Below are 5,591 nucleotides of genomic sequence, written 5' to 3'. Positions count from 1 at the left end.
CACAACCATGCAATGGAGGGTGGGGGAATCTGTGCCTAGAGCTCCTGGGCACTTGTTAAGCAATAACAACAGTAATGCAGCAAACCGTCACTAATGAAACAGCCCAAGTGATCTCTCATTAGAGTGGCAAGGTCCCCAATCCTGGCTGCTCTGAGAAATTCTTTTTTCCAGCTCTGCATGTTCCATCCATAGTCCTGTGCTTTCTCTGAACCAGTTTATCTTTTCCAGTTCATCCTTTCATCCCTCCCAGTCTCTCCTTTCAAGCATTCAAGGGCCCATAACACCTCACTTCATGCCAGACCCTACAACCTTTTTGTATACTCCATCCACAAAGGCTGCCAAGTCTGATTTTTTTTTTTTTGGGAAGCAGCCTAACCAGGTTGACACAGGCAGTATGGGCCAGTGGTTAGAAGAGGATGCTGGGAGTCAAGGGGTGGAGTTTAACTCCCAATTGTAACTCACTGCTTGATCCTGGAGCGTTCATGTGTTAATCCCTTTTCACCTCCACTTTCTTGCGTGTAAAACATGGCAATATTCAAAGCCATCCACTTTATGAATGGCCTAGACATCACGTGCAAAGGGTTAGGCATAAAGTATCATTATTCCAACATGTCCACAGCATCCGAAAGAATGGCCAAGTGGGAACTTAGCCCATTCGTAGACATCCTGGGCGTGTTTTATGTTTCTTTCTGAAAAACAACTTTGTTCTCCAAACAGATATTTTGATTATAGAAGGATTTTGCCACAAAATTGTCTTTCTTTGTACCTTGACTTCCATTTGATGCGCCTTTTTGGCTGCTGACATGCAGTTGGGCAGACAATAACCAGGGTTATTGCTCTGCACCACTTCAGTAAGAAAAATACAGCTATCTTCTGTGCTGGACTGTGATCTGGTATAGAAGCCTATTTTCCATTAAACTGCTTCAGTCTAAGTACTTGTACATTTTATTCCAGCCAAAGCTAGAAAATAAATAGCAAAAATCTTTGCTGCAGCATGGATAGTTTTTAGCAGAAGACAAGCTGCTCCAAAAGCAAAAATTAAAATATGCTACACAAATGAAAAACAATATTGTCACCAGGTGTGCCTTGAGATGGACCAAAATTGAAGCCATTAATGATTCTGGGGCTGCAGACAAACCCGTGCACTAAGAGAAACCCAGAAAAGACAAGCGACTGAGGCATAGATAATAATTGCAAAGGTTTTGTGTGCCCATTTTCAAAACATGATAGGGCACAGCACACAAAGTCCATTAGAAACAAGCCTCTTTCAGCTAGAGATGGGCCTGAGCGAAAACGTTGAATCTGTACTCCTGAACCCTTTGCAGGGAGTAAAGAAGAATAAAAGTCTGAACCAGGTGCAGAATTTTGTAGTGCAAGACAGTCTACTTTCCATTTTTTAATTGTTTTAATGCACACTGCACTTGTCTGCTGAGAAAAATGGGTGACCTGATTCCATAATGCCTTACACTGTATAGCCAGTCACACTTCTTCAGCGTGAATGTAAAACATTATCAAAGCAGACTGATGGAGGTCTACACCACCTTTGAGGTGTGGAAATGGTTGCTCACAGCATAACAGGATAATAAAGACCTCATTCTTTATCAGTGTTAAGGGAAAAAAAATCAACACACACCCCTGAGCATGTTCCTTTTCGGTGTATCTGTGTGTCATTAAGAAAGTTCAGTCAATGAAGGAGAAGAAGCACAACACAATACCTCCCCACAGACAACCACCGCCTGTTACATCCAAAAGGAGAAAGACACTGAAAGGAGCTACAACGTCAGAGTCTCCCCATAAGACTCACAATATCACAAATCAGAATTGCCATCCTCTGGGGAATTCCTGTGTTGCCTGTCTCCGCTTGTCCCTGATCATATAAATGTCAACGTTTCTCCCAGAATGAAAGTTCAGGGGGAAAAAATCATTTTGGAAACACTGAAACAACTTTATTACAATGTTTCGTTTCGACAACATCCCAACGCTTCATTTCAAATTCATTGTTTCAATGACATTTTATGCAAACTGAATTGTTTCAAATATTACACACAGTATACAACATATTCTGCCATGTCAAATAATGTTGAAAGGAAAGGCCTCAGCCTTATCAAAATGAAACATTTCAGTAAACTGTAAAAAAGTTGAAAGAATTGATACCTTCTTAAGAAACGTGTTTATTTTGTTGACTCGGTTTTTTTCCAATGGGAGTTGTTTTTCCTGGTCTGATGGTAACCAGCTGTGCTGAGTGGGGCAGCGAGCAAGCAGTGGGCTCACTTTTCCAGAAGTCAAAGAATGAATGTCGATGCACACTGCTTTCTCCCCTTACACAGCAGAGCACGGGCAAGCTCTTCAGAAGGAAGAAGCAAAAATTAAATGGCCCACTATGCTGAAGATGGTGCAAACTGGAGAGACTGGCTGCCGCCAGTGGAGTGTGTAGGAAAGCGGTGCCGAGGCCAGAAGGAAGGGCGTGGGACTGCTTGGCTATATTCATCGGATGGACAGTTCCTTGCCTCCACTAGCCCATGCAAAGTGTTGGATATATTTGGCCAGATCCTACTCCACCCATTATGGGCCTAAATGAACTTAGGCTCCTAAATGTGATTCTGTTCACCCTGCCCCATCCCTGAAAATCCATTACTGCCTGTATTTCTCTCACATGTTGCCATTTTAGCCTTAAAACTAAGTTAAAAAAAAGCAGCAATGAGCAGGACATATCCACCTTTTGTATTAACAGTTTTGCAGGGACTTGAGCTGGAGAGACTAGGATTACACTTAGGTACCAATGTCCATTTGTGTGTCTAATAGATGGAGTAGGATCCTGCCTTGGCAGGAATGGGTAGAGCACTTATTGTTCCCCTTAGTTCGCCAGCCAATGCCACATCCTGGGATAGGAGGGTGAGAAGACATCACTGGAAAAAACCACTTCCCCCACTGCTGCCATGGGAAGTGTGAAGAAGCCTGGATCTGGATCTCCTGTCGCTAGCACAAACTGGACACGGATCCTACCTCTCCCGGGGCAGCCATGAAACCCCTTTGTGTAGGGGAAGGCATCGTGCTATGGATGGCAAATCCCAGTCTGTATCCCCCCAGACGTGGGCTGCTTCTCACTTCACGTAATAGCAGTGTGGGCCATGGCTTGTCCCAGGCAGGATGTATGCAGGATGAAAAGATGGAACAAGACTTTCATATGACTTCTGAGTATTTTTAAATGCATGTGTTAATGGGAGAAATTACTCCTAACTCGAGTTTATACAGATAAACTTATGCAAAGTATTTTTTCAAGGAATCCTAGAAGTCAAGGGGTCAAAGAACTCCTCGGAGTCTCAGACCAGGAGAGACTCCCTACGCCTGACGAGGGGTGACTGCACCCAAACACTTGCCAAGAACTTTTTTCCAGCTGCTCAGTTGGTCTAATAAAAGATATCCCATCTACTCAAAGAAAGTTGTCTGTTTGTGTCCTTAGACCAACACAGCTACAACCAAAAACCTATTAATAAACAATACACTGATCTCCCAAAATGTGTAGTACTCCTGTCTCAGATCTCTGTTGGCAAATTATTCTCCTGTCTTACTGACCTCAGATATTTCCTCAATACTTCTGCTGATATAAGACCACATCTTTCTCTGGCATCTCTATGAAAAGCAGCGTTCTCTAGTACCAGTCATATTTGCATCTTCACTAACTTATCTGAAATAACTTTGAAATCTGATAGACAACTGGAGGGGAAAAACAAAAAAAATGGGGCTTTGTGCTGCCGAGCTTGGCCAACCCACCACAGTCTCCAAATCACAGGGTTGGAAGAGATCTTTAGGATCATCTAGACCAACTCCCTGGATTTGCTGCTTTTCAGCCAGTCTAGACAGATGCCTACCTAGCTTCTTCTTAAAAACTTCCAGTGAAGGAGATTGCACAGCTTCCCTAGGCAGCTTGTTCCCTTGCCCTACTGTTGTCACAGTTAGGAAGTTTTTCCCAAGTTTTTTTTTAAATTTAAATCTTCTTTCCTAATCAGCAACACTGATTGGATGGAAGAAGAGAACACCTACACATTGGCAACGCATAGGGGATGCACGCAGGTGCACACGCACCCCTTGAGATCAGCCGTGCACCCCCTGGAAGCGCCAGGCGCAAAACCAGAAGTGCACTTCCAGTTTCACCACTGGCTTGGTGATCAGCCACTGGGGGACTCCCCCCGCCGGTCAGCAATTGGCTTCTGGGGGACCCCCCCTCGCTCCCTGTCGGCAGTCTGGTGCCCCACCAGACTCGGGAGGTACCAGTCGCCCATGCATCTACATGCTGATGATTTTCATTGTCCTCGCCCTCTTTCAGACAGTAAAAGGAGGGACATGTTGCAATAATGTCTTCCACAACTGTATATGCACATCTGTGGATATATGAAATTGCTGCTCCGGTGCTTTCATTTACACCTGTACAGCGGGAGTGTGAAACACTTCTTCCAGGGCAGAATCGTAACACTCCCGGTTGTTGGTGTTGGCTTTCAGCCACTGATCCCAGGCCTGCTAGCTTTTTCAGGCTGTTGATTATAGCCATCCCATGCTCAAGATGAAGTTTCTAGTTCTGTCATTCTACAGACTGCCTGTTCTGACATGAGACCCTTCAAACAGACACACATCCCCCTTGGTTAGTGTTTATTTCAAAGGGAGCCAGAGATCAGAAGAGACAGACTGCATTTGCAGAAGGCTCTTTTCTCAACAGAAATCAATTTTTGCTAGTAAGCCCCGTAGCTTGACATCCAGATTTTACATCCTGGAAATCCAGAAACCTCATCAGTGGTGTGCTGCTCATCTCACTCCTGTGTTTGCTTCAGTGTAGATATATTTTTTTTTTCAAAGCATGCTTTGCAGAGAAATATAAAGCAGAACTAAAGTAAATATTTCTGTTATTGCAGCTCGTTTGCTGCAGATAAAACTGGCTGAAATGGAGAAAAAAAACCCCACCACGTTTTATTTAGCAAAGCCTAGGCAGTTGTTTTGCTAGAAACAGAATAGGATAGGACATATCAGTAGTTCGAAATAATGGACACATTTCACTTGCATTAGCTCTCCCATGCACGGCAGGTTGCAGAGGGTTAATTCCCGCATTCATCTGACCTACAATGAGTGACTGAAGGAGAGGATAATTAAAAGGTTTAATATTTATCTAGCACACTCCATCTCATGAGTGCTGTAAAAGCATGCACTGATTAATCCTCATAACGGCACAGCAAACTAGATTACTATCAGGTCCCCTTTAGGAAACGGTGTCAGAGAGGTTAAAGATAATATGGAAAAGAAAATCAAGAAGTGCTCTCATGACCTCCCCCCCACCTTTTTTTTAGCTTCTTTGTAATGTATGAAGAATGCCCAGATTTGGTTTTTTTGGCTTTGTTTTTAGCTGTGTTTGTAGCTGGAACTTAGAAATATTAAGGATATCACTTCTTGCCATCCCTATTTTTGCTGCAAACACAAAACACCCGGACCACTACCCCACTCAGAGCTCAGCTGAAGAGGCTGGATGGGGCTTTACGCCCAACTGTTTCATCTAAGCTCATATTGCTCTGCTTGAAGCAGCAGCATTACCCAATTTACTAGCAGGT

Source organism: Gavialis gangeticus, unplaced genomic scaffold (genome assembly GCF_001723915.1).
Source record: "Gavialis gangeticus isolate Ggan-Ray unplaced genomic scaffold, GavGan_comp1, whole genome shotgun sequence".
In the NCBI taxonomy this organism is placed as follows: Eukaryota; Metazoa; Chordata; order Crocodylia; family Gavialidae; genus Gavialis; species Gavialis gangeticus.
Note: the sequence above shows the minus strand (reverse complement) of the source record.